At 39.7% G+C, this 25,441-nt stretch overlaps 1 protein-coding gene across 1 annotated transcript in view; it reads right to left on the minus strand.

Annotated features, from left to right (window-relative positions):
• Positions 1-25,441, minus strand: part of CHRM3 (cholinergic receptor muscarinic 3) — a 522,351-nt gene that overhangs the window by 237,581 nt on the left and 259,329 nt on the right. Inside the window, exon 4 of the mRNA XM_011287200.4 lies at positions 14,974-15,076. The gene's annotated coding sequence lies outside the window, so the exon portion shown is untranslated. The remainder of the gene's footprint in view (positions 1-14,973; positions 15,077-25,441) is intronic.

The following is a 25,441-nucleotide window of genomic DNA, read 5'->3' on the forward strand; positions in this document are numbered from 1 at the left end:
TTTAGGAAAAATTCCAGGACAATGCTTCGAAGTCAGCGAGAAATACATACATAAAAAATATATAATATACTATATAATAATAACATATAATTATATACACTAGCAGTTATACACTAACATATTTATATTGGTGCTTTCTGCAAATAGATCAATGAAAAACACTGCAATATATTACAAGAAAAAGTAAAAGAAGGTACCAAACTCAATTTTTTTTTCATTCTCACAACTATCTTAAGAGCAGAGAATTTTTACTAAGTTTATTTATTTTGAGAAAGAGAGAAAGAGAGAGAGCATGCACGTGCGAGAGGGGGAGGGGCAGAGAAAGAGGGAGAGAGGATCCCAAGCAGGCTCCACACTCAGTGCGAGATCACGACCCGAGCTGAAATCAAGAGTCAGACGCTGAACTCACTAAATCACCCAGAGGCCGCAAGAGCAGAGACTTTTGTACATCAGTGTAAACATCCAGCATGGCGTGAAGCATTAATAACAGTGGTATTTGGTAGTGATCAGAATATAGTTATATACTCAAACGCATATACTTCTTGAGTGTATAAACATGTCACATTTATATTAGTAAAGGCAGGTTTTTACGATTTTGCGACATGAAGACCATAAACTTGTTAAATTTGTTCAATGGAATGTAAAAGGAATGGCTTTATGCAGTAAACTAATTAAAAAAAATTTTTTTAATGTTTATTTATTTTTGAGAGAAGAGAGAGACAGAACACGAGCAGGGGAGGGGCAGAGAGAGAAGGAGACAAAGAATCTGAAGCAGGTTCCAGGCTCCAAGCTGGAACCCAGCCCCATATGGCGCTTGAACTCACAAACCATTAGATCATGACCTGAGCTGAAGTCCGATGCTCAACTGGGCCACCCAGGTGCCCCTGAAGAGAACTAATTTTTAAAAAGTGTATCTAAGTATAATTATGATCTAACTCAGAAAGACATGATGTAACAATACCACATGATGCTGTTGTTCTGGAATATGCCTGCTCATAGAGTGAGGAATAATCTCTGAACCCAGCACCAAGATATATAGGTAACATCAGCTTCCTTTAGAAGGGTTTATTAACAAATGCATTTAAAGTCCTAGATCAAATATAAAACTTGTAGATATCTTCTTAGCACAAGTGAGTCAATTAATTATTCTTGGGCATTAGAGGACACATTTTACATCTCATTCATTTTCTTTTTTTTTTTTAATGTTTATTTATTTTTGAGACAGAGAGAGACAGAGCATGAACAGGGGAGGGTCAGAGAGAGGGAGACACAGAATCCGAAACAGTCTCCAGGCTCTGAGCTGTCAGCACAGAGCCCGACGCGGGGCTTGAACTCACGGACCATGAGATCATGACCTGAGCCGAAGTCAGGCTCAACCGACTGAGCCACCCAGGCGCCCCTCATTTTCTTTTTTAAAAAATGTTTATTTATTTTTGAGAGAGTGAGAGAGACAGAGCATGAGTGGGGGAGGGACAGAGAGAAAGGGAGACACAGAATCCAAAGGAGGTTCCAGGCTCTGAGCTGTCAGCACACAGAACCCAATGTGGGACTTAAACTCACAAACTGCAAGATCATGACTTGAGCTGAAGTCGGCGCTTAACCTACTGAGCCACCCAGGCGCCCTACATCCCATTAATTTTCAAAAAATAGTACGATTATTATTAAAATATAGTATTAATAGAATAATAATGTTCCAGGCAATTGGCACATATTCAGCAATCAACACAAATCTGTTGAATGAATGGATGACATCTGTCCTTAAGTGATAGCTTTTTTTCTTGAGAGAACATTATAATACCTTAAACGCTTCCTAAGTACTTATGTTGATAATTTTGAAAGAAGCTGGATGACACCACATCTTACAAAAGGTGTCAAAGTCTTAGGAGGTAGGTACATTACATTTCTCTCTCTCTGCATTTCTTCCCAGCTGAGAAATGGTGGGAGGGTAAAAACTGAAGTTAATGAAACTCACTGCTAATCTTTTTGGATGCTCCAGAACGTTGGGCAAATTAATTTATTGCACCATTTCCCTAGCTGCAAGGGAATGATAAATTAACAGGGATTCATGGGTCGCTTAGCATTTATTCAACAATAAAGCATGTATTTAGTGGCCGTTATGTACTGCCCTAGGAATACTATGATGAATATGAGGGCAGTCCCAGGGAAATGACCGAGGAAATCAATAAGTTACAATACAAGGTGCTAAGTGCTGGGTAACTATGAAGGAAGAGTTCTGGGAACACAGCATGGTAAACCTAACTCTGCTTGGGGAAGATGAGCCAGGCATGTGAAGAGGCATCAGTGAAAAAGTGAGATTTAATCAGGGTCTTGAGAAGAATACACACGTGGCAGGAAAGGAGGTTCAGCATACTGCAGGCAGAATGGGGACCGTGTGCAAGCACAGCGTTTGGATAACTCCCAGTGAACAGTAAGACACCAGTGTGGTAAAACTTACGTAGGATAATGGAAGGGAGTGGCTCTTAGGAGCTTGCATAAAATTCTCCAATTTCAGTTTGTAGGATAGGCGCCTGTGGGCACCATGGAGTCAACAGTTTTTATTTTTTAACATTTATTTATTTTTTGAGAGATAGAGACAGAGCATGAGCAGGGGAGGAGCAGAAAGAGAGGGAGACACAGAATCAGAAGCCAGCTCCAGGCTCTGAGCCGTCAGCACAGAGCTTGACGCAGGGCTTGAACCCACAAACCGCAAGATCATGACCTGAGCCGAAGTCGGTGCTTAACGGACTGAGCCACCCAGGAGCCCCTGGAGTCAACAGTTTTTAAGGTAGAAGCGTAACGTTATGTGGCTCATTTAAAAACATATAGATTATTCTGGAATCAGTACCGAGGAAGGACTGGAGTGAAGTAAAACTGGTGGGAGAAACATAACTGAAGAAATCGTTAAAGAAGACTTCAGACTCATTCAGTTGCAGCGATGACGACTCGCACAACAACGGGGGAGGGGTATGTCAAAGACGGAACCCGATTCTGAGAGCTGGCGAGACCCAGACTAGGGAGGAAGCAGAGCAGCAAGTTTTTATTATTGCTTTTGTTTGTACTGTTTGGGGATGAGAATGGCAGACCACAGAGCACCAGTGGTTAGAATTCTTGTTTTTGTTTTTTTTGAGAAAGCCAATGAAATGCCACTTAACTGAGGAGCTAATAGGATACTTAGGAAGAACTTGCTTTGTAGTAGAGACTCTTTTATTCCTTACGACAATCCCAGGAAGAAAATACCACTATTTCCATTTTTACAGATAAAGATACCGAAGCTCAGGGAAGTTAAATATCTTCCCTCAGAGTAGATACAGCCATCCAGTTCCCGGCTGGGGTTGTATGCAAGGTACAACTGAAATGCAGATTTGGAGTAAGACAGGGCCCCCCGGTAGGTAGTGGGTCATGACACTTCTTAGAGCTCACATGCCCTGTGGAATCAGAATGAGCAGCAGAGGGGAAACGGCCAAGAAAGTCCAGCGAGATGCTGAGTGAGGCTGGAGCATGAAGAGGGCAGACAGGTTGTCCTGTATTTGAAAGGAAAGAGAGGGGGCGCCTGCGTGGTTCAGTCAGTTAAGCCTCCAACTCTTGGTTTCAGCTCAGGTCATGATCTTACGGTTTTGTGAGTTCGAGCCCCATGGCAGGCTCTCAGCTGAAAGTGTAGAGCCTGCTTGGGATTCTCTCTCTTTTTCTCTCTCTCTGTTCCTCCCTTACTTGTGCCGTCTCTCTCAAAATAAACCTTAAAAAATAATAAAAAATAAAAAGGAGGAGAAAAGTTCCCTTTCGTACATGTTTCCACATGTCTCCTGGCTCCATCCGCAAAGCCTTCCTGCCCAACACTCCCCCTCAGTCCCCAGACTCACTCTGCCCAGTGTCCCTGTCAGAATACTCACTTCCTATACACTTTCCTTTTTTATGAACATCTATAGCCTTTCACTAACTACTCAATACTCTCCACAAGGCACTTTTTAAAAATTTATTTATTAAAAGAAAATTTTTTCAATGTTTATTCATTTTTGAGAGACACAGAGCGTGAGGAGGGGAAGGGCAGAGAGAGAGGGAGACACAATCTGAAGCAGGTTCCAGGCTCCGAGCCGTCAGCACAGAGCCCAACGCGGGGCTCGATCCCACGAACTGTGCGATCATGACCTAAGCTGAAGTTGGACACTTAACCGACTGAGCCACCCAGGAGCCCCTCACAAGGCACGTTTTTAGAGCAGGGCGTCTCCACCTCAGCACTGCGGACATTTTGATCTGGATAATTCCTTGTTGGGGATATGGGTTCCCTGTGCATCGCAGGAAGTTTGCATCATCGCTAGCCTCTGCCCACTAGATGCCAGGGACGCTTGCCCCTGACAACCAAACACGGCTCCATAAACTGCCCAATGTCCCACAGGGGACAACACAACCCTGATGGCGAAGCGCTGATGGATAAGAGTTTTGTGCTGAGAAAGCAAAAATTCTGGTTTTCTTGGGTTATCCTTCTTAGCAAGGAGATGGGAATTACTCATGACATAACTTTCCTGTAATACATCTTTGTTTATTACATGCAGAGTGAAGATGATATTACCTATCTCCCAGCGCTGCTCTGAAATCAGGTAATGTGAAGTAATGATATGTGTTAGGGTTCCCACATGGGGACCGGACCACAGCAGTGCTTGGAAAATGGGAAAGAGTCGAGCAGATTAATGGTGATACTCAAGTTTTAACTGCATAGCAGTAAAAATAATCAATTTAATAAAATTAAAAAAAATGTTTATCTATTTTTGATGGGGGGGGGAGGGGCAGAGACAGAGGAAGACACAGAATCTGAAACAGGTCTCAGGCTCCAAGCTGTCAGCACAGAGCCCGACATGGGGCTTGAACTCACAAACCACAAGATCATGGCCTGAGTTGAAGTTGGACGCTTAACTGACTGAGCCACATAGGTACCCTCAGAATAATCAATGTAATTAGTTAATTAATTAATTATTATATTTTTAAATGTAATTTACTGTAAAGTTGGCTAACATACAGTGGGTACAGTGTGCTCTTGGTTTTGGGGGTAGATTCCCTTGGTTCATCGTTTACATACAACACCCAGTGCTCATCCCAACAAGTGCCCTCCTCAATGCCCATCACCCATTTTCCCCTCTCCCCCATCCCCCCAGTCAACCCTCAGTTTGTTCTCTGTATTTAAGAGTCTCTTATGGTTTGCCTCCCTCACTCTGTTTTTAACTATGTTTTCCCCCCTCCTTCCCCCATGGTCTTCTGTTAAGTTTCTCAAGTTTCACATATGAGTGAAAACATGATCTCTGTCTTTCTCTGACTGACTTATTTCACTCAGCGTAATACCCTCCAGTTCCACCCACATTGCTGCAAATGGCATGACTTCATTCTTTCTCACTGCCAAGTAGTATTCCATTGTATATATAAACCACACCTTCTTGATCCATTCATCAGTTGGTGGACATTTAGGCTCTTGCCATACTTTGGCTATTGTTGAAAGTGCTGCTATAAACATTGGGGTATATGTGCCCCTATGCATCAGCACTCCTGTATCCTTTGGATAAATTCCTAGTAGTGCAATTGCTGGGTCATAGGGTAATTCTATTTCTAATTTTTTTGAGGAACCTCCACACTGTTTTCCAGAGCAGCTGCACCAGTTTGCAAAATAATCAATTTAATTTAAAATGGTCTTTGTAAGTTGAAAAAATGTCCCAGAAAAACAGCATTCAGTACCACCATGTTGACCTTTTGTTTAATACCTGGAGACAGGCTCTCAAACTTATCTTTTATTCTAAATAGGGAGAACTTATATGGCAGCCACAAGTTAAAAATATGCTCAAAATAAAAAAAAAAAAAACATAAAAAGGTTGTTAGGAAAAAAAAAAAGAATATGCCCAAAGTCATAAGAAATTAGTGGAAGAAGAATATAAATTTCAAATTTTGGCCCCTCATTACTTAATTCTACTGTGTGTTGGTTACAATGCAGTATTTGGAAACAAGCTATATGTTAACATAGAAGAGGCGTGTTTTACTGACGATTCATTCTTTCTTATGGATTCATTTCCATTGTTTTTTCCTTATTGAAAGTCGTCCTTTCAATCTTTTAAGACCAGAATTCATGCATAGGGATTCCTAACTCTATCTTATACCATGTGGCTTACATAATATGTGATTCCCTCTTTTTCCTTTTTAAAATGATCCAGTTGTGTGCCATGCTTTTACGAGAATTAATCACAATATTCATATTGCAATAGATTAATGCAGGAAGTTGTTGTTTAGGGAAATATGTAGCAGTTTACTACTCTTTGTTCAATGATCCTAATCAAAAAAATATAAAGACTCATTCATTTTTTTCCCCCAAAAGCTTACAGAGTAACAAAATTAAAAATATGTATGTCTGGTATTAGCCAACCTAATAAAAACTGTGTTAGGCGGCCATGTGATTTTATGCCAAATGAAATAAACTAAAGAATTTGAAACAATAAAACTACCTCCACTTTTGTGAGAATCTAGACAGCAATTTTGAAACTATAGCTTCAACCTGATTCCATAAACCATCATTCAAAATTTAATGCTGACAGGGACTCCTGGCCGGCTCAGTCAGCGGAGCATGAGACTCTTGATCTCTGGGTTGTGGGTTTGAGCCTCAAATTGGCTGTAGATGTTGCTTAAAAATAAAATCTTTAAAAAAATTTTAATGTTGAGGGTGGTAGAGAACAGAAGATATGATCAAGACCTCTGTGCCCATTGAGGTTAAAAGGCTAATGGAATTCAATATACAAATTCCTGACTTCAATGGATTTCATTCAACCATTAGCTGAAACATGACTTCAAATATAAATAGATGCTGATGATAGATACACACGGTTCAGGACAGCTGTAGCTCATCCCTCCTGTTGTGATGCTTTAATATGAGTTCAATCGTCCCACAGCATCATAAACAGTTTCCATTCCTTCCAGTGTGCAATTTCTCTTTTTACAGAATGAATATGATAATGTTAGACAGTACAGTACTTGCTTTTTGTGAGATTTTTTTTTCAGATAACAAAATTGCCTAACTAAATTTTGCTGCCAGGAAACTCAGAGTCAAGCTTAAAGACCAACAGTAGTAACTTCTGGTCCCTAGGGTCTGCCTAATTGTGACTGATATTTCTTTCCTTCTTGGTTCTCTGGTTTTAATTACACTTTTTTCCTCCCCTAATTTTCTTTTTAAAAAAATGTTTATTTACTTATTTTTGAGAGGGAGAGAGAGAGAGAGAGAGAGAGAGCAAGTGAGCACACTGAGTTGGGGAGGGGCAGAGAGCAAGAATTGCAAACAAGCTGTCAGCAAAGAGCCCGATGTGGGGCTCAATCCCACCAACCACCAGATCATGGCCTGATCCAAATCAAGAGTCTGACGCTTAACTGACTGAGCCACCCAGGCACCCCTCCCTTAATTTTCTATTTCATTTATAATTGTTCTATTTTATTATTGTGCTAAGCCATCTAAAATCTTTTTATTTTATAGGTTAGAAAAGATACACAAGTAAAAACAAGAGTAGATGAAAATGTTTTAGAATATTAATAATGTAAAGAAAAATATGATTGAACATTGAAAAGGCAAAGTTAAATATGGAAGTTCTTTATTTCAAAATACTTAATATCAAAGTTATCATTGATCATATTATTATTCTGATAAAGAAAATGTTTTGCTTTGTTTTTAAATTCTCCCAAATATGAGGATATGATTTAGGAACCTTAAATATATGAAACTGTTTCTTTCCCAAGGCACTGTGTGTTGTTACACTATGAATGCAGTCTAATTTTGAAATGAAATTTCACTACTATTGAGAAAAATAACTTTCCGTATGAAGGGCTTATAGTATCGTGAAGACCATCATATCCATTTGGACCATCTACTCTTTTTCTAAAATGCAAAAGAGAAGTAATATAAAGTCTATCATCTTTAATTGGGTTTGAACTTTGCCAAGAGAAGTCAGAGATTTAATGGATAGGTAGATGGAAATGTGGAAGACATTCAAGTACTTCCTAGAGTTTACTTGGACAGAATTAGAAGCCACCAAACTCTTCACTAGTGCAGCTATTTCTATACCAGACTAGTATTTATAGCCACTCTGTAGTACTCTACATTTTAATGGTTGTCCACATGACCCCAGAAAAGTTTCAAAAGATAAGGCATCTCAGTTAGGAATCTTCACGCTAGAACATCTCCTCAACATGGCAGAAAAAAATTAAAGATGAAAATAGTGGTGAAGAAGGAAGTCAACGGCCATGGCCTTAATAAAATCAGGATGAGTTCTTAACCAAAATATTAGCCTTCTCGGCTTTTTTACTTTATCCAAATCCTTTAAAAATGATGTCCATCTCTCTGCTTCAGCAGAGCGTATCAAATATAGTCTCTGATCTGATGAATTACCATTTCCATTGCTCATTATTCTATGTACCAAGTCCGTTCCTAGCTTTGGTATTTCCTCTGCTTGTGTCTAATATCAAAATGCATTTGAGTTATTCATTCTACAAATTCTAAAAATATTTACTAAAATCTAATGTGGAGTCCAAGCATGGAGGATACTGGAAGACTATATGTTTCATTCTAAAATATTCACTCTCAAGAGGCAACATGATTATTCTCAAGAGGTCATGATTATTATGACCAGTGGGATTTATTCCTGGGCTTTGGGGCTGGTTCAATATTCACAAATCAATCAACATGATACACCACATTAATAAAAGAAAGGGTAAGAATCATATGATCCTCTCAATAGATGCAGAAAAAGCATCTGACAAAATACAGCATTCATTCTTGATAAAAGCCCTCAACAAAGTAGTGATAGATGGAACATACCTCAACATAATTAAGGGCATATAAAAAAGACCCACAGCTAATATCATCCTCAATGGGGGAAAAAAATAAGTGTGTCTACTCTCTCTGTTGCTATTTAACATAGTACTGGAAGTCTTAGCCTCAGCAATCAGACAACAAAAAGAAATGAAAAGCATGCAAATCAGCAAAGAAGAAGTCAAACTTTCACTATTTGCAGATGACATTATACTGTATGTAGAAAATCCAAAAGACTTCATCAAAAAATTGCTAGAACTGATACATGAAATCTGCAAATTACAGAATATGAAACCAATGTGCAGAAATTTGTTGCATTTCTATACACCAATAATGAAGGAGCAGAAAAAGAAATCAAGGAATCAATCCCATTTGCAACCAAAAACAATAAGGTATCTAGAAATAAACCTAACTAAAGAGGTTAAAAGATCTATACTCTGAAAACTATAGAACACTTATGAAAGAACTTGAAGAGGACACAAAGAAATGGAAAGGCATTCCATGCTTATGGATTTGAAGAACAAATACTGTTAAAATGTCTATACTACCCAAAGCGATTTATACATTTAATGCAACCCTTATCAAAACACCACCAGGATTTTTCACAGAGCTAGAACAAACAATCCCAAAGTTTGTATGGAACCACAAAAGACCCCAAATAGCCAAAACAATCCTGAAAAAGAAAAACAAAACTGGAGGCATCACAATTCTGGATTTTAAGCTCTATTACAAAGCTGTAGTCATCAAGGCAGTATGGTACTGGCACAAAAACAGACACGTAGACCAATGGAATAGAATAGAAAACCCAGAAATGGACCCACAACTATATGGTCAACTCATCTTCACAAAGCAGGAGAGAATACCCACTGGAAAAAAGACAGTCTCTTCAACAGATAGTTCTGGGAAAAATGGATGGCTAGATGCAGAAGAATGAACCTGGACCACTTTTTCACTCCGTACACAAAAACAAGTTCAAAATGGATGACAGAGCTAAATGTGAGACAGGAAACCATCAAAACCCTAGAGGAAAACACAGGCAGCAACCTCTTTGACCTTTCCACAGCAACTTCTTCCTAGACATGTCACCAAAGGCAAGGGAAACAAAAACAAAAAGGAGCTACTGGGACTTCATCAAGATAAGAAACTTCTGCACAATGAAGGAAACAATCAACAAAACTAAAAGGCAACCGACAAAATGGAAGAAGACATAATTGCAAAGACATTTCCAATAAAAGGTTAATGTTCAAAATCTATTAAGAACTTATCAAACTCAGTACCCAAAAAACAAATAACCCAGTTAAGGAATGGGCAGAAGACCTGAATAGACACTTTTCCAAAGAAGACATCCAGATGCTAACAGACACCAGAAAAGTTGCTCAATATCACTCATCATCTGGGAAATACAAATCAAAACCATGATGAGATACCACTTTATACCTGTCAGAATGGGTAAAATTAACAACACAAGAAACAATAGGCATTCGTGAGGATGTGGAGAAAGGGGAACCCTCTTGCACTGTTGGTGGGAATGTAAACTGGTGCAGCCACTATGTAGAACAGTATGGAGGTTTCTCAAGAAACTAAAAATAGAGCTATCCTATGACCTAGGAGTTGCAATGTTAGGTATTTACCCAAAGGATACAAAAATACAGATTTGAAAGGGTACATGCACCCCAATGTTTACTGCAGCATTATCAACAACAGCCAAACTATGGAGAGAGCCCGAATGTCCATCAACTGATGAATGGATAAAGAAGATGTGGTATATATATATAAACACAATGAAATATTACTCAGTCATCAAAAAGAACGAAATCTTGCCATTTGCAAAGATGTGGTTGGAGCTAGAATGTATTACGTGAAGCTAAGTTCGTCAATCAGAGAAAGACAAATACTGTATGATACCACATGATTTCACTCATATGTGGAATTTAAGAAACAAAACAGATAAACATATGCAGTGGAAAAGAGAAGAGTGGGAAACAAACCACAAGAGACCCTTAATGATAGAGAACAAACTATGGGTTGACTAAGGGAGGTGGGTGGGGGATGGGCTAGATGGGGGATGGGTACAAATGAGGGCACTTGTTGGGATGAACACTGGGTGTACGTAGGTGATGAATCACTGATTCTACTCCTGAAATCAATATCGCACTGTATGTTTACTAAAAAGAATTGAAGTTTAAAAAAAGGTAAAAACAAAAAAAGAACAACAACAAAAAAAGAGTCAACACGAGGTGCTAGAGGAATGACAGTAATAAGAAAAAGTCTGATGCAGTAGTAAATATCTGTGACAAACGTATATTTTTGGAGCCATTTGATATAACAATACAAGATAATATGAATTTTCAGAATGAATTCAGTATTCACAAGCATTCATAGTGTGTCTGCTCTTTAACAAACATAATATGTATTTATCTTTTATATTAGATTTTAAAGATTAATCTGAATCAACTGTATGTGAGTTTTAGGGAGCTCTCTGATTAAAAAGACTTAATAGAAAATGAGCAAAGTAGTAGAAAATACAAAGTGAAGGACGCTTAACACAAGGTTCATTTCAGATGCTATTAATTTCTCCCTCAATAGCTGGTTCATGTGGTCGCAATATGGAAGATTTTATAGAGATTTTAATCTTCCTCTGTCCAGAACCCAGGGACTCGGGGATATAAGGAATTTAGAAAAATGGCTTTATATTATTTGAAAAGCTTTGTCTGTACAAATGTAAAACTCTAAAACACAAGGGGTGTCACTGCCTGAATCCTTTCAAAGAAATTCCTAAAACAGCATGAAAGGAATCTGTGGCCTTATTAAAGCTCTATTCACCACAGAGAATTCCATACAAGACCAATCCACCTTGATCCCAAAAAGAAATGCGTAGGCCTCTCATTAGCAAGCAGGGTCCTGTCCAGTGTCTCTTGGGATGGTCCGTGTGTGTGGGTGAGAGTGTGTGTGTGTGTGTGTGTGTGTGTGTGTGTGTGTGTGTGTGCGCGCGCGCGCGCACATGCACGCATGTGTGCTTCTCTCCATGTATTTTGTTTTCCATTTTCCCCCAAACTAAACGTTTAGGGGAAGCTTAAAATATCAACTGTTTTCTTAAATGAAGGATAACTCTGCACAGGCATATATATTATTTGGGTAAATTAGGTCCCCAAACACACTTTAGCTTCACTGATGAAAATAATGTAGGGTAAAGAAGGTAGCCATGCCCCCGGCCTTAATTCAACACCTAGGTAGCTGCATTTATAACCTCTTTACTGGTCTCCATTACCTGAATGTCAAATGCACATTTTTGTCAGGTTCTTAAAGCAGCTCCTTGAACTTTTTAATAATGGAAATGGTGAACTGCAGAAGGTTCTGTATATAAGACAGCATGAAATAAAAGCACGAAATAAAAGTTGATTATGCCACGTGCATGGGGTGCCGACAGGGATCCAAGTTTCCACTCAGCACCAAAGCGGTTTGCATTTACTGGTATCTTTTAAAACTCTGATGAAACAACATCACTATACGTCAAAGAGTGTACTTTTTGATGAAAACCTTATCTTCTGCCCTCCCAGTGGAAAGCGCAACATCTACAGTGATGGGGTGCTTAGAATCTAAAGAAAAGATTTCAGTGGCTGATATAGTGGTCTATAAAATCACGATACAGTCACATGAGGACAAAATGTCTCCACTGCAGCTCAAATGAATAACTGGATTTACATTATTTATTGGCGAAAAGAAAGAACTACATCTATGAGCTATAGGAAAAAAGATCCTAGCTGTAACCATCATCCCCCGCCCCCCAACAAATACACACCCTTAATTCTGTTATTCTGCCTAAAAATTTACCAATATCATTGTATTTTGCTGGGTGAATCATGCAACTCTGAGGGAGTGACATTTAATAAACTTTGGTGGCTATAAATTAATCTTATAATAGTGTCACTGACAAATTATGAAATCCCTTTGCTCCTCCTGATGGTCATGGGAGACCAGGACATGGATTGGGTGGCAATTTGTGGGAAAGGTCAGCACTATTTTTGGCCTCTGGGTCACTGCCTAGAGGAACAGGCCAGCAGAAGATTCGGCCAGAAGCCTGATTTGGCGGGGGGGGGGGGGGGGGGGGTGGAACAAAACTGCCTTGGTATTTTCAGTTATACCTTTTATGCCCTTTCCCCCATTTGTCCTGAAATTCACCACTTCGGTGACTCGGTCTTTCCACAAACCTGAACTTCATCCCACCAAAGCATAAATGATCACTATCCGTGATCTTCATTATTGCTGTTATTACTGAAGAGGTATAAGCAGGCACTGACCAGATGTTTTTCTATTTACAAACAATCGTTTTGGCTGTTGGGCAGAGAATGGGTTGACTGGGGATCAGAATAGAAGTGAGAAGGTGAATTCAGGACCACTGCAGAGCACTGGTGAGACAGGAAGGTCTCACTTGCGTGGGGGGAGGGGTGGTGGCATTTGACACAGACACGAATGAAGATTTTGGAGCAGTGGCTCTAAACCCCAGCTGCACATACGAATCTTTTGAGGAGCTTTTTAAAAAAAAAATTCTGCCTTCCTTTTCTGGGTGCAACCTGGGAACCAGCATCTTTTCACCATAAGCGTTGAGAACCACAGAGTCAGGGCTGAACTTGGAGAACTTGATGGGGTAGATGTGGAGAGGTTAAGAAGAGGGAAGTCTCTTGTATGGCAACTAGATTTCTTAAATAAGTAACTGGTTTAATTGTAGTGTCACTGACCAAGAAAGAGAAGACTGGGAACTTAGATTTTTATGTGAATGAACTCTCCTGGGTTTTTGATTTGGTAATTGTTTAAAATACATACGTATCAACTTTGTGTGGGCCAAAAACCAAAACAAAACCTTGTAAAAATAAACAAACGAAGACAGATCTAACATGTAGGTGACCAGCTGCAAATTCTGTTTAAATCAGGCAGTTAAACTCTAATTATGGATTTCAGACTCTCACAGAAGGTAGAAATGAAATTCTTTGGAGACTCTTGGAAACACAATCCTTAATTACCTGATACTTCATTAAGAATAAAAGTGACCTCGTGGACTTCATACATTGTACCTGTGAATTAATTTATTTTCTTCCTCCCATTCAAATTAAGTAATAACACTCTTCCTAAGGAAACATAAAAGATTCTCCTAAGGTAATGGGTTAAGTAGTAAAGCTAGGTCCTCATGTCTCATTAACTCTCAAGTCTGTGCTACTTCTGAAATGTGGTTTTCAACACTTTTTTTTTGAGGGGCAGGGCACGGGAGAGTTGTTATAGAGTTTTACTTTTGAAAATACAATTTATATAGATGGGACACTTTTCTAAATTTTTGCCAGCATCTCAACAAGCCTACCATATTCCTAATAATATTTTAAAAGTCAAATACAAGAAAGCAATGAATCTTATAATGAAATATACCTTAGTGATAATATATCTCACACACACACACACACACACACACACACAGTAGTTATCCAAGTAGTCTTAACTGGATCAAATCAAGAGTTACAAGGCTTATACCTTATAAGAATCTAATTATAGAACATTTCCTTCAAAAGAATTCTGTATATAGAAAAACTGTCAGATACTGTATTTTGTGGGTTTTACATCATATTTATATGATGATACACCAAGGGAGTAATTGTCACAAAACCTCAGTGATCCGGGGATGATTAATTAATTCACATGTGCAATTATTCAGTCTGTAATTTAGTATTCAGTTTTGTCTAAGCCTGGCCTAATTTTGGGAAAAAAGAAGTTTGTATCTTTCCATTACAGCACTGAACTACAGATATTATACTCATAAACATACCAGAGCATCAGTCATATTTCATATACTTGATGTTCAAAGAGTTGCAGATTAATACTATTTTCAGAATCCTACGAGCATAGAATTTCCTCCCTCTCCTGGAATGACTGTATTCTCAATGTGTATTTATCACACGAGGAAGAAAAGAAAGGCATCTTCCGGAGCCTTGCAAGTCGTAAACACATACTTCGAAGCAGAAAAGACAAAGGTCATCTCTGACCCATCAGTTTTACTCCTCATAGCAAATTCCATTCTCAGTGAGCAGGAAGAACAGCAGGAATGGTTCCTGTTGAATCATCAAAAGGGTTCAAAACACTAAGTAAGAAAATATAGAAGTTCTACATACCTATTCCAAGTGGGATCATCAAACTAATCCAATTTATCAAGGACTCTGCTGTGTGCTGAATTTCTCTTGTAGAAGGAAAACAGGGGCCATGTTACCACGAAAGCTGAAAATCGAACAAAACAATGAAAGAGGAAGTTAATCTAAACCAAAACAAAAGACAAAATGATACTCGGAAAGCTAAGTTGTGAGATGGCATTTCACTTTCTTCCAGTCCTGTTGAGATATAACTCACATACATCACTGTGTAAGTTTCAGATGTACAGCCTAATAAATTTAATTTACATATATTGTGAAATCATTATTGCTGTAAGTGTAGTTATTAGCATCCATCATCCCATATAGATACAATAAAAACAAAGCAAAAAAGAAAAGAAAAATAATTTCTCTCTCTTTGTGATGAGAGCTCTCAGAATTTATTCTCTTAACTGTTTTCATATATGTCATATGGCAATATTATCTATAGTCATCATGCTGTATATTATATCCCTAGTATTTTTTTGTCTTATAACTGGAAGGTTGTTACTTTTTGACCAGCCTTCTCCTACTCCTCCAGAGATGACATTGTAATTAAATGATAAATTTTATAAATAGAGATTTTCCCAGAATTTTCCAAATGTTCATCAAGAAACCCTATTCTTCTATAATATGTGATGGTGTCCTGCTGAATGAGTGATTCATGGCAGCTACTGGGGAAACAATGAATTTGTATAACTTACCTCTCCACATAAACATCACATCTTATGGTCTCTGTCACATGGTCACATGTCCTCCCTCGGTTTGAAACTTCAAATAATTGGGAGTATTTTTTAAAGTTATTTTTTTTTTTGAGAGAGAGAGAGAACGCATGAGCAGAGGAGGAGGGGCAGGGAGAGAGAGAGAGAGAGAGAGAGAGAGAGAGAGAGAGAGAGAGAGAGAGAGAATCCCAAGCAGGCTCCACCTTGTGGAGCCCAATGTGGGGCTCAAACTCTCAAACTGTGAGATCACGACTGGAGGTGGAATCAAGAGTCGACTGAGACACCCAGGAGCCCCGGGAGTATTTTATTAGCTTTCCCCTTTAATATGTACACAAAATGAATATATATGTATACCACTTATAGAAAGCTGAGTGATGAGTTTCCTTCATAAATTTATAGCAAAGAAGCAAAGTATCGCTCACCTGATTAACACAATTGATTTCATGGCACCAAGTATTTGACATTCACTCACCATTTTGATCAACATTTATTGAGTGAATAACATGAACCAGGTATTGGGGTGAAAACTGAGTAAGACTTGGTTCTGCCTTCGACAAGCCTGGTCCAGTCAAATGGAAGAGACCACACTGGACACAGATCATCCCAATACAGGCAAGTAATTGCCCGACTGTGGTACAGAGAGGGTACAGAGGTGGGCATCACCAGTCAGGAGGTCTTTAAGCTGAGTCTTGAATGCTGAGTAGGAAAGTGGCAGACAGACAAAGGGACATGGGGGTGGAGGGGAGGAGAAGGATATTCAAGCGGAATATTCAAATGCAGGAAGCTGTGAGGGAGAACGGCATGTTCTGAAACCGCCTTAATTGGTGCACAACAGGGTGAGGAAAGTGGAACATACACAAACAAATGGCAGAACATCTTTTTACAGATTTAAATTACTGTAAATCAGCCTAACGGCGCTAACAAAAACAACTACCCTGGTAATTGTAGAGAATTTGAACCCTATTCCAAAATCCTGTATGCACATTATCTCCTTCTAGCTTAATGAACTCTTTGCAGGACAGTGTGACCTTACCTGCACTGTGTAGGGGAAACTGTGGCTAAGGGGACTTGATCAAACCACAAAGTGAGTCATGCAGACTGAGGTTCAAGCCGGGGCCAGTCCTCCATCAGCCGCAAGGAGAGGCTCAGGATGCCAGGGTTCATGAAGAAGTGCGTGCGACACAGCGATGAACGTGGTGTGGCCATTACAGTCACTGTCCTGTTTCATGTCAACAGCTTTCTTGCTGTGTGCAAGTTGGGCTCTGGGCACAAGTACACTGTTTCTAACATCGCCCTTTCTGGTCCCAGCTTCATGAATGCAAGTGTGGGGCGGAGAAACAAGACCGTGATTGTAAGTGCACGTTTCGTTCACCTTGTGAGTTTGGGTATTTCAGTGCTAGATGTCTCTGCGCAGGCATATTGCGGGCATGGTGGCTGCTGTGTACCACTCACCAGCAGTGGAAAAACCGGTCTTTGTGTCTAAACCCAGCTGTGATCCTTGAATTCCCTTTGTTGATTTAACTATTACACAGGAGCCTCTCTCAGGCTTGGTGGAAATCATCAGTACTTGAACATTTGCTGGTGCAGTGTGCGGATGAAGGGCTTGGATGTGGGTAAGAAGGTAGAATTGTTGCATCTGCTCAGATAGGAAAAGAGGCCAGCACTCATGTGTAACATCTAAAAATGGGGAGAGTGGGCACAGAGATGCAGGAAAGCAGGTTTAGCAATGCAAAAATGAAGCCTTGCCTGTGACACATAAAGAGAAGGCTTATGTAAGAAATAAAAAATCGAAAGGAGCCCGTGGCATTCTCTAGAGGATGAGAAATACAGTTGCCGAGGCTGGAAAAGACTGTAGAGAACTCTTCTCCCTTCTTCTCCCTCCTCCCCTTTTGCTCTTTTTAAAATCCCGAAGTGGAACTGCTTAGAACACATCTTGTTCAGTTCGATTTCCCGTCATGAAGGTGAGAGACTGGAAGATCTTCTGGTAGACCCCAAACCGCCTTGCCCTCATGGAAGAGGACAGGAATTTACAATTTTGATGCTTTTCCAATTGAGAAACCATATGCTTGCTCACAGGCTTTCTCATACTTTATAATGTATTTGGAATTATTTTGAGTTTAAGGGAAAATGACTGCTTGAAAAGACAGCTCCTGCCACAAAGGTCCTCAAGATGGAAACCAATTCAGGCAACCGCTGGGCGATAATGCCTGGAAAACACACTAGACGTAAGATGGACAAAATCCAGATGACAGTATCATCTAGAATGCAACGTCTAGCGATCGGCTTGTCTTACGACTGTCTGACCAACTGCACTTGTTACCAGGAGAAGGACGCTTGTTCTCAGGTGGGACACAATAAGTGGAAGATTAAGATAAAGTATTACCCGAAACCAGCACAAAGAGGCAAATAAACAAATAAAAATATCTCTGAAAAGACTAGTGGAAGGAAACTCGGAGAAGAGACATTTCAAAGAGAAACTGGACTATACACAGAATCCTAAAGTGAGTAATTTATAGAAAGACATTCATACTGAGTGTATTACCCACATGTTTGTGTGAACACTCAAGTAAGTTCACACGTGGTCCAACAGATCTGGCTTTAGTGATGTGCAATATAAGTCAGCACTTGCTGGCAAGTCAGAGATCGGTTCTCTAGAGAACGCTGACAAAGAGCTCCCATGGATGTAAACTCTGGAAGGACAAGGCGGGTCCTATAAAACTATGTGCCAAGAGAGCGTGAGTGCATAATCCACGCGAGAGGAAGTCAGGGGCACGAGGGTTGGTAGATGAGATGAGGGAGGCAGAGACAGAGAGAGAAGTAACAATTCCCCATGTGCTGCTAACTCATGAGGCATTGATTAATTCATCCAATCGTTTCAACAACTTTGTAATGCAGGCCTCATTGTCACTAAGTCGTAACTGAAGAAATTATTATTATTTTTTTTTGAGAGGCTAATTCAGAGTTGGAACTTGAACCTATGCTTGAATGATACTTCAGTGATTTCCCTGATTAAGCTCACTAATAGTAAGGCATGTGTAAAGCAATATGTAAACTTTCAAAATCTGAATGGCAATTAAAGAAATACAAATAAATTTAAAAAGTGACACATATTATGTTAGTTAAAATTATAAGCAAGAAAATATAAATGCAGATGAGGTGACTGGGAAAATAATTGATAAATTCATATAGTTCTGGTGGTACTATACATATATATAGCCCATGGACCCCCCCCATCTGATCCATATCTATATTAAGAGTCCCTAAATACATTCATATCTTTGGACTATTAATCTTACAAATTATCCCAAGGGAATAATTCAAAATTAGAAAATGGCATACTTAGGAAAATGTTTATTGCAGCCTTATTCATTATAGTGAATAATGGAAACAATCTGTGTGTCCAACAGGGGAGATTCTAAGAAAATGTTGCTAGATTAACTCCATTAAGTTGCAATATGGAGAGTGATAAAGAAAGCTGTATATAAAATTGCATGTTCTGATTATAAGTAGGAACAAACTACATATGTGAGTAAATACTAGCTGGTGACCAGAAAAAGAAAATAGTTGTGCTAGGGGTAGAGTAGGGATGAATACATTTAAGAAATCCTAATCCCCTTCGTACCATATAATTTAAAACTGTACTCATTTAAAGTATCCATTGAATTAAAATACAGACCCACAAACACAATACAGTTGGAGTACGTGTTTATATGGTTAAATGATTTCCACATACACAATATTATTTTGTTACATAATTAACTATTTGATAGTGGAGGAAGAGGGAAGGAGGCACGGTTTGTATGATGCTGGGACAAAATGCACATATTTTAACATAATGGTGTAAACAAATGTTTTTAGTATTATGGCAGCCATTGGAAATTAAGATGAGATTACAAGATTTGTTGACATAATTGCTAATGTATGTGATCTGAAATGGATCTATGACCAGTAGTCTTTCCCACTATGTATTATGCTTTCATCTTCTCACATTCCGTCCATCCCATGCTCTAGGGAAAGTAGGTGGGCTGGAGAATTCTCCCACTGCTTCATCTTCTGCTCTAAGACATCACCCTTGGCCCCAGCAAGGTCTCCTCCATCTTTGGGAAGACATTTTGTCTTTGGCTGGGCAAGAAGAAGGAGCATTTGAAGAAACAAGACCGAGTCTTGGTGCTTGCTTTTGCCTCGTGTAAGACTAAGGATGAGCAAGCAAGTGCTTAGATGGTGTCATATTCACCCCTGTCCATTCTTGGTCTCATTCTCGGTTCTAGGCAGTAAAGTCATGGCATTTGCTGCTCCAACACACTCCTTGTCTTCTAGAGATGAATTCAGAGAAACTATTACCCATCTCATGTCAACAGTTCTTGGAAAGCAAAGGCACTTCCTAAGTGTATAAATCTTACAGATCATTAGAAATTCACAAACCACATCCCTGCCCCTCTGCCTGTATTGTATTTATGCATTTGTGTATAAAAAGAAACACAAAATTAAGTGTAATTCAGGTACCATTACTTTTTTTTGGATAAGTTAGCATCTCCGTCAACTTCCTCTATTTCTTTTCTAAAATGTGTGTGTATGTGTGTGTGTGTGTGTGTGTGTGTGTGTTATGCAGAGTGGAAAGAAGTGTGCCTTCAATAAATTTAGGAACAGGGGCACCTGACTGGCTTAGTTGGTACAGCAGGCAACTCTTGATCTCAGGGTTTTGAGTTCCCAAAACTCAACTCAAGATCTCAGGGTTCTTAAGCCCCATATTGGGCGTAGAGATTACTTTAAAAAGAACAACAGCAAAAGAATAAATCTAGGAACAGAAAAAAAGGGTCTCTGTCTCCAGACATGACTTCTTTTATCTGTTCTGACCTACGAGACGGGGCTCCTTATCCATCTGAGTGCTCCCGGCTTTGCGGACTTTATAGTTCAATTCACCACTGGTAGGTATGCCATCTGCTTTTTCTTGCCCTGCTACGGTGGGTAGACATCTCTAACTCATCCTGCCTCCTGCTGACAATGAAGCCTTTTCTAGGGTGTGGCTGTGATGCAAACTCAGCCCTCGAGTGCTGCAGCCCTCAGGTCAGAAGCACCCTCACCCACGTGATGGAACCCCAGCCCCAGTGACAGGTTCTCCGGCTATCTCGGGGTCCTTTCTGTGCCACACGGGAACCTAAGTTCCAAGGCCTCCCTGTGACCTAGCAGGCTGAACTGCCGAGTTCACTATGCTGCTGCACGGGGTCGCACGTGAAAAAGCTCCCTGTCTTGTGCACACCTCGTTCTCACTGACACACCTCTCTTTTTCTGGGCTAAAACCCCAAGAGAGAAAGTTGGCAGGCACACATTCTACAGCTTTACTTTCCTCCCTGCCACTGTCATTCCTGCTTGGCAGAGTTCCTCAGGCTCAGCAAAGGGGCACGCTTTCCTTTCTCTTTCTTGGTGTCATATTCTTTTACCATCAGACAGTGAGCCCAGAAGTGATAAGTTGAAGGGTTTTTGTTTTTGTTTTTTTTTCCATACAATATGACTTGAGTTTTCTGGGCTTGGCCCTTGATAAACTAAAACAAAGAATATAGCAAGTTGCTGAAAATAACCTGAACTTCTATTTATAACCATGACAGAGTAACGAGGATGGAGAGTAACCTAAATCGTTTGCCCACAGCACCGGCCTTCCCCCTTGCCCCCCAAAAAAGAACCTTAGAAGACTGTGCAAAACAAATGAAATAACTGTTTTCAGGAACCGGACAACAGGTATACAGGACTGTGATGACTGAGGGAAGGGAAACTAATGAGGGAAGACAACATCTGGGCTCCCTGTTTGGAAAAGATTTCTGGAAAGTGGGCAGAGAAAGTGCGCAGAGCACAGCTGCCTCACTGAATTGAGAAAGTGACGACCCGAGTTTGAGGAGTCCGGTAAGGCGACGAGTGAGATGCTCAACACCATTAGTAATCAGGACACGCAAAATAAAACCTCCATGAGAAGCCACCAAACCCCCACAAGAATGGCTCACATTAAAACGACTGACTATACTCGTGCTGGCCAGACAGGACAGGAAGCCACTCCTGTCTCCATACACTGCTGATGGGAATGTAAGGTGATGTGACCACTTTGGAAAACAGGTTTGCAGTTTACTGTATAGTTAAACATGTTTAGTACAAGGCTGTGCAATTAAACTCCTAGTTAGTTTCCCAAGAGAGATAAAAACGTATCAATACAGAGACTTTTACACCCATGTTCAGAGTAACTTCATTCACAATTATACCAAACTGAGAAAGCAGATGTCCATCAGAGGACACAGAGGAGCAAATCTAGATACTTTCATACAATGGAATAAAAAATGTAATGAAAGGGAATGAACTGCTCATATTCACAATACTATGCAGAAACTTCAAAAATATTACACTGAGCAATAGAAGCCAGGCACAAAAATATATTTTGTAGGACTCCATTTAAAAAAAATTTTTTAATGCTTATTAATCTTTGAGAGACGGAGAGAGACAGAGCATGAGTGGGGAAGGGGCAGAGAGAAAGAGGGAGACCCAGAATCCGAAGCAGGCTCCAGGCTCTGAGCTGTCAGCACAGAGCTCAATGTGGGGCTTGAACTCACGAACCGTAAGATCGTCCGTAAGATCGTGACCTGAGCTACAGTCAGACGCTCAATCAACTGAGCCATCCAGGCACCCCTCATAGGATTCCATTGTTAGAAAACTCTAGAAAAAGGAAATCTAGAAAGCAGAAAGCACAGCAGTGATCACCTGGGACTTAAGGTGGGCTGAGGGCGTGTGTCAAGAGACAAATAAGGGGCATAAAAGGAACAAGGTGTGGTGACGGAAGTGCACTGTTAAGATTTCATTTACTGGTAATAACATGGTAGATGAATGTGTTTCACCTCATCCAAATATACATTTAAATGGGTGCTTAGTATTGTATATACATTATACCTGACTATAGTTCATTAAACAGAACCTTAACTGGCTTCTTAATTCTTATATAATATCAGAGATGATCTCTTAAAGATTAAATATTTTATTTTTAAAATTAATTTTTAATATTAAAATATCAATTTAGAGACACTTGGAAATATGCATATCTCGCATTTCTTTTAACGTAATCCAGTGCTGGGAGCTACGGTGGCTTAGTCAGTTGCGTGTCTCACTCTTGATTTTGGCTCAGGTCATGATCCCAGGATCATGGGATCGAGCCCTGCGTCAGACTCTGTGCTGAGCATGGAGCTTGCTTAAGATTCTCTTTCTCTCCCTTTGCCCCTTGCCCCCCTCACTCTCTAAATAAATAAGTAAATAAATAAATCCAGTGTTTGTGGGAAAAGAGGGCCATCTACAAGAAACAAGCTGGCCATGTGCTGCTAATTACTGAATTAGGCGGTGAGTACAGGGGGTTGGTTATGTTCTGCCTGCTTTTGAGTAAGCCTGTAGTTTTTTTTTTTAATTTAAAATGTTTTAAACATCTAGAGGACTGCATTTCTTTAAAAGAGTATCATCTATATAGCAGGTGGCATTAGATGTATGTTTTAATGCCCTCCTCTCCACATTCTTCTTCTTGGATTATGTGGTGAAGTCTTTCTGGGTCTTTCTCACATCCTCTTTACTGTCCTTTCCTTATCTCCTTTCATAGCTTAGTCGACCACAGCTCTCAGATGAGAATCAACGTGTGTCACATGTACACGTGAGGTTCTGAATAATTTGAGGAGAAATTGGTTAAGTCAGAGTCTGGTTCTTTGTATTAAACAGTAATGAATTTCAGTAAAGCCTGGCCTGCAGAAGAAAGGTCCTTTTAGGAATAAACTAAGCAAGGTGCAGAGAAACGCCCACTTTGTTAAATGAAGGGGAATAATGAGTCTGCTTTCACCAGTTGATCGAAACAAACAGAACCAAGACACCAATTTAACACAACGAACATCAAGAAAGAGCCGGTGCAAAGAATTTTTGTTCAAGGGAATGGAAATTGGCCTTCACTGTTTTCATCTTCCTTTTCCCTTTTAAGGCGTTAGAATGCTTGCTAACTTCGGGGAAAGCTGGCTGCAGCCTCGCAGTCACATGAGTGGGGTTTGGGTCCGGAAGTGCTGAGCCCCTTCCTGACTAACAGGAGCGTGAACAGGCTCCGTGCTGACAGAGCCTCCTGAATTTTCCAGGGAGATTGAAGCTCAGGATGAGGTCAGTCAGAATAGAAATTGATGAACGATGTAGAAGGTGGTGTTCAGCTATGTAGGCAGGGATGCCCTTTAGAGAAATTAATGTCCCTTTCAGTTTCTCAGTGTTGTATAAAATGGAATATGGCACTTCCTGCTTGATCTGATTATCTCTAGAACTACCCGTTCTTTCTGTGAATAAGACCCCAAACTGTTTTACTAATGAGCAAGAATGGACACAAAAAACATGTACTAATTACCAGCAAAGAACATAAGCTTCTGCAATCACACTCTGATGTGATAAATTAGAATTCTGTTTTCCAGAAGCCAACACATTATGGATGAACTGGGAATTGTTCTTATTGTTGAACTAGAACAATCAAGCACCAGGATATTTAAGAGTGCAAGTTGCATAGAAGTAATGCATAATCCCACTATTTTGGAGCTTTAATTTTCCTGTGGACACAATTTTTTTTTAAAATTGACTTTATCTGCTTGAAAAATGTTTTGTCTTAGTAATAGGAGCTTAAAGGAGTCCAATAGAAAGAGTGTGACTATATAGAACAAAGGTCAGAAAAGTTTTAGAATAGAGACATTACATGTGTTTCTTTCTCAAGATGTTCTAGATTTAATTATTCCAAAAAAACTCAAGTAGAGAGTATGATACACTAGGGATCTAGTGTCTCTGTGGGATATAAAGGAGTGTAAGTCATCATCCTTGTCTTTGGGAAGGTTACACGATGTTTTCAGCAAAAAGATAATCGTGTTGGGAAAATAACAGAAAGTTACATACATGCATACAATGTGTATATGGTGTGTATCTATTTATCTATCTATCTACCTATCCATCCATCCATCCATCCATCCATCCATCCACCCATCTTCTAATGTGGTGCTCAGCGTTATTGGCAGTGAGTCTTACGGCGCCATGGGAAAGGCGTAGATTCATAAAGAATAAACTGAAAAGGAAGAAAATGCTAGATCTTAAATTCTCAATGTAATTCATAAAATAACAGAGGAGGGAAGTGGTTCAGGGATGGGGGGGGGGTGGACAATAAGAAAAAAGGCTCAGAATCAAGAATCAAGATGATATACTGTGAGACCAAGGGGAGGATAACACTGAGCTGATTTACAGGAATCTAGGCTGGAGCCAGACTGAGGAAAGTCTTGAATGCTGGTCATTAGGAATTTGTGCTTTATCCTGAGAGCAAAGCAGAGTCACTGAATGTTTTGAGTAGAAGGTTCATGTGATAGAGACGGTCTTTCTGGGAAAAAAGATCTGTAAGCAATGCTTAGTAGATACGAAGAACAGGGGACTAAGGAAGCAGAGGCCAAATTAAATTTGGAAAGTGTATCCTTAAGTGATGAATGAAAAACATTTCTAGGTAGCAGTAAACTTCCAATAAAATTAGGTGCTTCAAGTCGACATATTGTTGAATTTCAGAGCAATTCAACACAAAACACTAACTGCATATTGTGGGAGGAAGACAACAGGGTTTGTGACAGAATAACAAAGCTACATGAACACAGAGAAGGATGAGTTCTGTTCTCATCAGGCATGAGAAGGCAATGGCAGATCTGTGTTGGATCCTGCAAGGTGGGGTA

The sequence above is a fragment of the Felis catus genome, chromosome D2 (genome assembly GCF_018350175.1).
Source record: "Felis catus isolate Fca126 chromosome D2, F.catus_Fca126_mat1.0, whole genome shotgun sequence".
Lineage (NCBI taxonomy): Eukaryota > Metazoa > Chordata > Mammalia > Carnivora > Felidae > Felis > Felis catus.